Genomic DNA, 11,030 nt, shown 5'->3' with positions numbered 1-11,030 from the left:
CAGATGTTGGTCATTGAGGCCATTTGAGCTGTTAGAGCCGTTAATGCATCTACTTCAAGAACTCCCGCCACCTTCCTACTTGTAGGAGCTCTAGTGTTTGACCATTGATAGTTATTACTTGCGATCCTTTCCAAAATCTCAAATGCTTCGTTGTAAGACTTGGAAAGAATGGCTCCATTGGCTGAAGCGTCCAATACCATTCTAGAAGCTGCATTGAGGCCATTATAGAAGGTCTCCATCTGTATACAGTGTGGGATATCGTGGTGTGGACATTTTCTTAAAAGCTCTTTGAATCTTTCCCACGCGTCACTAGTGGACTCATCTTCCAGCTGCTGAAATGACATAATCTCACTTCTAAACTTTGCATTTCTGGTGGGAGGGAAGTATTTTCTCAGAAATTTCTCAGCCAAGTCATTCCAATTTGTAACGGAATCGAGAGGCAAAGTGTTGAGCCATGATCTAGCTCGGTCTCTTAATGAGAATGGAAATAGCTTCAGCCTTAATGCTTCTTCACTCACTCCTTGAAGCTTAAAAGAATCACTCACCTCCAAGAATGAACGAAGATGGAGATGAGGATCCTCCGTTGGCATCCCGCTGAACTGCCCCACGGTTTGGAGCATTTGAAACATCACTGGCTTGAGCTCGAATTGAGCTGCTTGTATTTCTGGCCTCACAATGCCTGGATTTAGCTCATTAAACATGGGGGCAGCGTATTCCCGTATTGCTCTAGCTCTGTCATCTGCCAAAACAATGGGATTAGTAACTTGCTGGCCATCCCCCTCATCATCAACACGTTCAGCCATAATGCCTCGGCTTTTAGCCTTTTGATCCTTTCTCCTTTTTCTGAAAGTTCGTTCGATCTCGGGGTCAATAGGAGCAAGTTCACTGTCCTCTTGCTGGTTCATACACTGTAGGTACCTGAGTTTGCACAACCCAAACCAACAAGGTTAAAACAATGAAAATAAACTGTAAAATAGTTGATAAAACAGAATTTAATTTTAAAGTCCCCGGCAACGGCGCCAAAAACTTGTTGTGAAAATTCTAATGATTAAAATATGCGCAAGTATACACAATCGACAACAAGTAATACAGTGATAATGTATCAAAGTTCGTCTCCACAGGGACTTTTCAACTAAATTAATGTAAAATCAACCAAAAACAGTTTATAATACAGTAACCAAATCAAGAGAAAGGTTGTGTAATTAGTTATGAAAATAAATGTAAATGAGCAAATTAATTCAACTAAAAATCAGAGATTAAAATGAAAGAATTCTGGGTGGATTTCAGATATGAGAAAAATAGATTTAGGTGGTTATTTCCCCTCGGTACGTTCCAGTTGCTACAGCAATAGCTCAGCAATGAGTCAGCAATTTATGTCACAGTTAACAGATTTCGTAAAACCCAGTAAGTTTTTCCCAAAACTTAATATCTATTGTTTATAACCACTCTCCATACATTCCTGTATTAAAACAGACTATAAACAATCCATCAAACACCAAATCTTTAGGTTATGCAAGGCAGCAAAATAGTCCTATTCCACTACTAAAAATCACCTAAAAATAGATGAATCTCTTGCATCAATTGAATGGGTTCAGCTAGACTTCCCTTTTCCAAGTTAGATCTAACTTAATAAATGCTAAATATGGCCAGTAATTAACATTCAATTAACATTACAGCACATTCAATTGAACTTTGACATAAACAACTTCACCATGCATTTAGAAATTTAGCTCATACATAAGGGTTCATAACCACCCAAATCTTTAGAGTGTTAGTTCATGGCTGAAATTATAAACATAAAACCAGTACAGAATATTTCCATGGAGTTTGAGCAGAAATTGAGATGAGAAAATAATACAAAATTAAAGAGAGATAGAGATTAGAGAGAATTGAGTGTTGAGCTCTAGTCCTCCTTAGGCGTCTGTCTTCTTTTTCTCTCCTATTTCGTACTCCCTTCTTCTTCTTTCTTTCTACTTCTCTCTGTACTTTTCTTAGTGAAAAAAATAGTCAGAATCCTCCAAAAATGATCCGTCCCTCAATATTTCGGCTGAGCCCTCTTTAAGGGTACTTGGTTTACCCTAATTAGCAAGTCAAAGTCAATCTTGCCCCCCTGTCCTTTGCCACACCATCCAGCTGACTTAATTGTACAATATTCTCGCCACCTCAGCGCCACTTATGTCTCATTAAGTCCAACTGGCATTTGTCACATTTTCTTCCTGGGCTCTGCCAATTGCTACGGTATGTTTGCTACAGCATTAAGAGTACAGCAACAAGCTCTTTCCAGAATTGTTCCTCTTCATGATCCAAAGTTCCCAATCACCTGTTTTAGCCTCCTTTCCTGATTAACATAAACACGAAACTACATAAATCACTAAGAAAAATATGATAATACAGATACACAGTCCCTTGATACAAATATACACTAAATGGACACAATTACACTACTTACAACTCATTACTCTTTTGTTTTGGCTTGAAAATTAAGTTTAAAGATGTGAAAATAACTCTAAATCCTAGAGTTATCATAAAGCGTTGCTCTCCCCTCTGGAAGAGTCTCCGAAAGGAAGGAGTTAAAATGACCCAAGAGTTCTTGGATCGAGCCGATCGTTACATAAAGCTCGAGGAAGCCATTGCTGATGATGGGAAACCCTCGAACAAGGGTAAAAAGGCCTCCGAACCTTCCAAAGCCGCCAATGGGTCCAAACCTGATAGCAATGGCAAAGGCCATAAAAACGGCAACGGTAATGGCAAAAATGGTGGGAAACGGCCATATAACGAACCTTCCACCTCCGACAATAAACGAGCAAAGGGTAATCGTTATGAACCTAGGTTCACTAACTACATTGCCCTCATCGAGTCACGGGGAGAGGTTTACCAGGCCACAAGCTCTAGTGTGCCTTACAAGAAACCTGGGCCCATTCGAAAAGACATTTCGAAAAGAGACACCACCAAGTTCTGTCGTTACCATAACGACTACGGACATGACACTAATGAATGCAACCAGTTAAAAGACGAAATCGAGTTCCTTATAAGACAGGACACTTGAGAAGGTACGTACGGGCCTCGGGAACTTCCCAACGAGAAGCCCCAGGTGGCAACGAGCAGACGTCCACACGCCAGCGCTCGCCACCATTACAGCCTGCCCCTGTAGCCGGAACGCTCTTAACCATCTGTGGAGGACCTCGCGGGAAATAGCGGAAAGGCCAGAGAACGATATGCTCGAACTCTACGCCACGACCAGGACATCGAGATGATGACTGTGGAGGACTGCGCGCCAAAAAAGGCTCGCTCAGAGGTGTACGGGATAGCCTTCCCTGAGGGTGATGCCCAGCACGTCCGGTTCCCACATTCTGATCCGCTGGTCGTGGATATCCAGATGGCCAATATGATGGTAAAAAGAGTACTGGTCGATACAGGAAGTTCAGTAAACATCCTGTATAAGTCAACGCTGGAACGCATGAAGTTGTCCGTAAAGGACTTGGAGCCCTGCAATCAAACCATATACGGCTTCTCTGGAGAAGGACTCGCACCAGCCGGAATGATCAAACTCCCAATAACAACAGGTACAGCGCTGCCTCAAGGACACTACTCGCCCCTTTTGTAGTGGTTGATTGTCCTTCAGCGTATAACGCCGTTATTGGAAGACCCATACTGGTTGAGCTGAAGGCCATCATCTCCATGTGGCACCTAGCCATGAAGTTCCCAACGGACACAGGGGTAGGATGCGTTTTGGGAAACCAAAGGGAAGCCCGGGAGTGCTATAATGCCTCGATCACAAAGGCAAAAAGTGGAGCATCGAGGAGCGCTACCCCAGAACGATTGCAAATGACAGAAGACAGACAAACCCAATCAGGTGGTAAAGTCACCACATAGGGTGTTGCCCAAAGTGAGGATATAGATTTGGATCCTCGCTTTGGGGATTTTGAAGAAAATATAGGACCCATCGAGGACCTGGAAGAGGTCCAACTCGATGAAAAAGACCCAACCAGAGTCGTAAGGGTTGGGAAGAATTTAGAACCCGCCACAAAACAGGCACTGGTGAGATTCTTGCAAGAGAACCAGGAAGTTTTCGCCTGGTCGCATAAAGACATGGTTGGGATAGACCCTACAGTAATTAGCCATGTCCTGAACATAAACAAAGCCTTTCCACCGGTGCAACAGAAAAGAAGGCTGCTCGATAAAGATAGATCAAAGGCCTTAAAAGAAGAAGTCGAAAGACTTAAAGAAAACGGGTTCATCAGAGTAGCGTTTTATCCATCGTGGGCCTCAAATCCGGTGCTGGTCCCCAAGCCTAACGGCAAGTGGCGGACCTGTGTGGATTTTACAGACCTCAATAAAGCCTGCCCAAAAGATTGCTTCCCACTCCCAAGGATCGACCAGCTAGTCGATGCAATTGCAGGACATGAGATCCTTTCGTTCATGGATGCGTATTCGGGTTACAACCAAATCAGCATGCATCCCCCTGACGAGGATCACACCAGCTTTCGGACCGATACGGGATTGTATTATTACAAAGTAATGCCCTTCGGACTGAAAAACGCAGGTGCGACTTACCAACGACGGGTCAACCACATGTTCAAAGAGCTAATTGGGATAAGCATGGAGGTATATGTCGATGACATGCTCGTAAAGTCCAAAAGGGCAGAAGGACATGTGAGGGATTTGCAGAAATGCTTTGACGTGCTGAACAAGTATCAGATGAAATTAAACCCCCTCAAATGTTCCTTTGGAGTCGGATCAGGGAAGTTTTTGGGGTTTATAGTAAATTCAAGAGGAATCGAGGCCAACCCCGACAAGATAAAAGCCGTGATCGACATGAAGTCGCCGAAGAAAATCAAGGATGTACAAAGCCTGACCGGAAGGATCGCTGCCCTGAGTAGATTCATCTCAAAATCAACTGACAAGTGCGTTCCATTCTTCAATCTACTCAGGGGAAATAAGAAGTTTGAATGGACGGAAGACTGCGAGCAAGCATTCCAGACCTTAAAGGCTCATATGTCGCAACCTCCCATCCTATCAAAACCAATCGAAGGAGAGACTTTGTATATTTATCTGGCGATTACCGAAGTTGCTGCTAGTGCGGTACTAATACGGGAGGAAGAAGGCGTACAGAAAGCTGTTTATTACGTCAGCAAAAGGCTCATCGGTGCAGAATTAAAATATCCACCGATCGAAAGATTAGCATACTGCCTGATTCTAGCCTCCATAAAATTGCGTCCATACTTCCAAGCCCATCCTATCACAGTTCTGACCGACCAGCCCCTTCGGCAAGTCCTCCAAAAACCTGAGGCGGCTGGATGACTGTTAAAATGGGCGGTCAAATTAGGACAGTTTGATGTAACTTATTCACCGCGAGCAGCAATAAAAGGGCAAGCCTTGGCCGATTTTATTGCGGAGTTCACCGAACTCCCCAACAGTGAGCTGCGCAAACAACCTGACGCGCCCATGCCTCAAGACGAAACTCCTTCGTGGAAGCTATTCACGGATGGATCATCCAATGAATCCCACGCTGAAGCGAGAGTGATATTGATAACGCCCGAAGGGCATCGATTTCACTGCGCAATCAGGTTTGACTTCGCAGCATCAAACAATGAAGCAGAATACGAAGCGCTCCTCGCTGGACTAAGAATGGCCAAGGATATGAGTATAAAAGCGCTCGATATTTACAGCGACTCTCAGCTGGTCGTGAATCAGGTTCTGGGAGAATATCAAGCGCGAGGATTGAAGATGATGGCCTACCTTAACAAAACGAAAGATTTGCTAGCCCAGTTTACAAAGTGCACCCTCCAGCAGATCCCGCGAGACCAAAATTCGAATGCAGACGCCTTGGCCAAACTTGCAAGTGCTAAAGATGCTGACACCTTGAACATAGTCCCAGTAGAAAGATTAAGTAAACCAAGCATTGATGTGGTCGAAGCCAACATGGAAATTCGTACAGAAGATACATGGATGGCTCCTTATCTGGAGTATCTGACAAATGGGACATTACCAGCAGATAGAAACAAGGCCAGAACCCTGCAAAGGCGGGCTGCTAGATACATAATGCTCGACGGTGTTATGTACCGAAGAGGATATTCAATGCCACTGCTCAGGTGCATTACATCAGAAAAAGCTAAGGAACTCATGAAAGAGGTGCATGAAGGCTTCTGCGGAGATCACATTGGGGGGCAGAGCTTGGCGAAGAAAGTGCTTAGACAGGGCTATTTCTGGCCAACAATGAACGAGGATTCAATGGAGTACGTACGGAAATGTGATAAATGTCAAAGGTTCTCCAAAATCCCACGAGCAGCTCCAAACGAGCTAAAGCAGATGCAGAGCCCGTGGCCTTTCGCGATATGGGGAATAGACTTGATTGGGTCACTTCCAACAGGAAAAGGAGGAGTAAAGTACGCAGTTGTAGCAGTCGATTACTTCACGAAATGGGTAGAAGCTGAACCACTCGCAACTATCACGACCAAGAAAGTTCTCGACTTTGTCATCAAGAACATTGTATGCCGGTATGGTTTGCCCAGAAAGATAGTATCAGACAACGGGACCCAATTTGACAGCGACCTGTTCACCGATTTCTGCGAGAGGCACGGAGTTATTAAGCGTTTTTCTTCAGTCGCGCACCCCCAAGCGAATAGGCAAGTCGAAGCTGTAAACAAAACCCTCAAGGACACCCTGAAGAAAAGGCTTGAAGAAGCTAAGGGAGCGTGGCCAGAACAGCTACCTGAAGTCCTCTGGTCGTATAGAACATCTCATCGAATAGTGACGGGGCATACCCCATTTTCTCTAGCCTACGGATATGAGGCAATGTTACCTGTCGAGCTAGATCCCCCCTCACATCAGCGTTTGACTTATGACCAGGACGCGAACAGCCAGTTGATGATGGAGTCCTTAGACTCGATCGATGAGATAAGAGAAAAATCTCAACTCCGAGTTGCTGCTTACCAGCAAAAAGTCGCCCGGTACTTTAACTCCAAAGTTAAAGAAAGAAAATTCAACGTCGGAGATTTGGTGCTACGACGAGTTTTCTTAAATACCCGCGGCCCCACTGCTGGCGTGCTCGGACCTAACTGGGAAGGACCTTACCAGATTGAATAAGTCCTTCACCCAGGCACCTACAAACTTGCACGCTTAAACGAAGATCTCGTTCCGCGCTATTGGAATGGAGAACACCTGCGCAAGTATTATCAATAAACAACCCTTCTTAAAGGACTGGCTTGTTTAGATTTTTCTATTAATTTTTACAAGTTTTGCAAAGAGGGTTAGCCACGATGTATGGCTAACTGCTCGTATATGTAAGATTCTGTTTCAGAATCCCTCGTAAAGACATGTTAGTCCATTTTTAATACGAGATTATAAGGGACTGCGCTCAGCCAGTCATTCTTGCCAACCTTTTGTGAATTTACATTTGCAAGTATTTGTTCATTACGTGTGTTGTTTTGCTGTATCACAAGTATCATTTTTTCCGCACGAACAGGAATGTTCGAACAGGCCATGGTCAAGGCAAGTGACCGAGGACCTAAAGCTCCTCGATCACTTAGGGGGCATATAAGGCACATCGATAGCAAAGCATACTCTCAAGGTATGTAAACACATGAACAAAATGAGTGAAAGCATGCTACAGTACTTAGTGTATTTTTCAAAATTTGTGTTTGATAAATCATGGCAAAGTAATATGCTAAGTTCGGTCATACGGACAAATGTTATAATAAGTAAAAATATTATAGCACCAAGAGTTAAGCTTTTACACCTCAAGCATTGCTGCTTGGATGTAACTGTTCAAATAAAAAAGATTTACTGCCTGTGCAACAAAGTTTAAAAAGAAACTAGTGTCTTTACATCACGACCCGTGGGTCGCATGTTCAAAAAGAAAGAAAAATAATTAATAAAAGTTAAGAGGCCTGGGGGGCAGGAGGGTCTTGGGCAGCATCCTGGTCAGTCACTTCCTCGATGGTTTCTTCTTCCAAACCAACGACGCTTGGGGTTATAGGAGTCGCAGCTCTTGCCTCCTCTTCAGCCAGTTGAGCAGCACACCGGGCCAACTCCGCAGCTCTGACTTCTTCTGAAAGGTAGCTAAAGTCAGCACTCTGATTGTGTTTCCAGAAGTTATAGAAACATCGGAGTGTGGTCCTTTTATACTTTTCCAGATTCTTGGAGTTATCAAGCTCCAACTGCTGCACCTTGCCCTCAAGAGTGGCAATAGTATCATCCTTAGTCTTGACTACTCCCTCCAGATGCTTGATTTCGCGGAGATGAGTTTTGTTGTACGACCGGTACTCTTCCCTCAGCTTAACCGCTGCATCTTTTGCAGCCTCGGCCGCGGACAGTTTGATCACCGCTGCATCCCTCTCTCGGACCATTGCTTTCAACTCCGTAGCATGCCTGGCCTCAGTAGCCGAAAGCTCCTCGGCTGCCTTCACTTGATATTTCTCGATAGCTTTTGCCTCGACCTGCTCGACAAGAACCTGAGCTCGAGTACGAGCAGTAATGGCAGAAAGCAAGGCCTGTGCACAAAGAAAAAGGAGTTAGGACCTATCACAAGGTTTAAAAAACTACAAGACTTGAAGAATAAAGAAGCACTTGCGCTGGAGATCTCGTTCAGAGCCCTGTTCAGGATCTGGTCGACCGGTAACTCTTCAGCTTGGAGCATGGCGGTCCCAATTTGCTCGCCTTTGCCTATGCGGTCAAGACGATCCTTGGCAGATCTAATGGCACGGCTCACGAGTCTAGCCCCATGGGCCTCTTCACGAGAAAGATGCTCCCTAGCAGGCGCAGCTGGAGGATTGAGCCAAACAGGAGTATTTTGCTGTTCAGAAGGAGCAGGAGCAGGAGTAGGAGTTCGCCCAGTTGGCGCAGGATTCTGCCCAGTTGGTGTGCCCTGAGGAGGGTCTTCTGGTCGACTCTTTTTGGCCGAAGGGCCCCGACTGGATTCACCAGCCCTCTTTCTCGATCTCCGAGAGAGTTGGGGGACTTCTTCTTCTTCCTCGGCCTGGTACATGTCGAAAATGTTGGGAGTCGACATATCTGCATGAAGGTAAACGCAAGGGGCTAATAAGGAAAGAGAAAGGTGAAAGTAAGTAATACAACAGAAAGAAGATAGCAAAGTAAATACCCGAGCTACAACTACTGGTCGTTACATTATCGACTCTACTAATCATAAACTCATTTTCGGGCATGAAGAAGTCTGGCCCTAAATTTGGAGCATATGTAAAGTTACCGTCCCCGTCAAACATATGACAGGGAATTGGCAAACCATTTAAAAGCGAAATAAAGTTACCATTGTCATCAGAGGACTCTCCCAAGTCAACAACAGGCTCTGTGGCCTTTTCTTTCCCCTTGCCTTGGGGAGCAGAAGGCCTTTTGGCAGAAGGGCTACCCATGGGTTCCCTGATCGAAACTCCTATTGGCCTCCTCCTGGGAGAAGGCACAGGAGGTTGCTGCTCGGGAACCCCCTCAGCAATGGCTTCGTCCACCACGGACCCTCTATTTTCATGGCGAGGAGCCAGGAGGCCAGACGACCTCAAGTTCTTTTCAATGATCAGGGCTTTGACGCTTTTCGCTGCGTCAGACATCCTGGCCAGAGCATTGGACCTCAACACCATGTCTGGTGTTGGAGTCGGACGTAACCAGGGGCCTGAAAAACAGGTCAAAGTTGAGAAAAAAAAAAAGAAAGAATATACTCTGGGGAAAAGTATCGACCAGCGAAAAGCAAGCTCTTACCTCCTCTCGCGAAGGCCAAGTTGTTACTGGCTATGTTCGGAGTAAAGAAGTACTCCTTATTATAATGCCCCACGTTCGAGACATGAGTAGTACCACTCAGGAACGACCGGCCGGTTTCCTGGTGACAAAAGTGAAAAAAGCCCGTCCCGTTGTGCTGAAGATTGGACTTGAGGTCGAAGAGGTAGTTGACCTCATGAGGTGAAGGTTCTGGCCACTTGTTAAGTTTGTACAGGACATAGAGTGCAGCCAACATTCTATATTCGTTGGGGGTTATTTGGAAGGGGGTGACGCCGAAATAATTGGCCACCCCTACAAAGAAAGGATGAAGAGGGAGATAAGCCCCCGCTTCAATGTGATACCGGGACCAGGCGCTGTGCGCTCCTCCTGGACGATTAGCCCTCTGGTCCGCAGTAGGACGTGTGATGGTTACCCCCGTAAGGGGGAATTTTCTGAAGCAATTGGCGACCATCCGAGGGGTCATCGAACTGGCCGGGGGAGTGTACCACTCAACATCAGGCAGATTCCTATGGCGAGGGCGAGCCCTAGTTTGGATATTAGGGTCAGGAACAAAATTCTCTCGACCACTGGTCGAGGGAGCCCCCGCCTGCGAGCCAGGCTGGGCAGGAGAAGTAGGGTTACTCTCAGATTCGGGCCTTTTCCTGCCATGAGACTTTGAACGGGCCATTGGAGGAGAAGGATGTGGTCTGGAAGAGGTTCGTGAGAAAGGTATCTGGTGAATGCGATCGGTTGGTTGTTCTTCTCCCTCGAGCAGCTGGGCGAGAAGGTCGTCGTCGATGGGTCTCTCACCTCCCCACAAATCTGGCATTAAAATCTGCAAACAGAGGAATGAGGAGGTGAGGTCAGAAGAGTCTAGAAGGCTTTTAGAATAACGCTGGTCGAGTATAAAAGTTAAGCCTTTATACAACAGCATTCTAGCAAGAAACTAAGTCTTTCTAAGCAAACAGTTTAAAAGGCGGATCAGAGGGTGAAAGTGAAAAGTTTTCCTGAAAAGCTTCTTCGACTCCCCTGAGGGCAAGAAAAATTATTTTCAACTGGCTTAAAAATCAAAATGCTACTTCGATTTTACGTCCTAAAAAGCACTGATCCTGGGTTTTAAACCAACTCATAAGCCTACTCTGCCTACAAAAATATTCTATCTACGGGCGCTTAAAAAACCAGAGGCCAAGAGACTCAAACAGTACGCCATCAAAAAGCATGCACCACGAGAAATTAGAAGCATGAGTTTTCAAGAAAATTACAAGGGAAAATGGTCGTGAAGGTGGAAGTGAGAGCTTCGGGAGTCAAGGAGCCCATCGTCTGAG

The 11,030-nt window shown here is 45.5% G+C and overlaps 1 non-coding gene across 1 annotated transcript; it reads left to right on the top strand.

Annotated features, from left to right (window-relative positions):
• The first annotated feature begins 255 nt into the window (after window positions 1-255).
• Window positions 256-362, top strand: LOC133798952 (small nucleolar RNA R71). Its single transcript, XR_009876167.1, has one exon. It is a non-coding gene; the product is annotated as a small nucleolar RNA R71 (small nucleolar RNA).
• The last annotated feature ends 10,668 nt before the right edge of the window (window positions 363-11,030 follow it).

Source organism: Humulus lupulus, chromosome 8, assembly GCF_963169125.1.
Source record: "Humulus lupulus chromosome 8, drHumLupu1.1, whole genome shotgun sequence".
NCBI classification, from domain to species: Eukaryota; Viridiplantae; Streptophyta; class Magnoliopsida; order Rosales; family Cannabaceae; genus Humulus; species Humulus lupulus.
The sequence above is the reverse complement of the archived record's forward strand: the minus strand, read 5'-3'. Positions and strand labels throughout refer to the sequence as shown.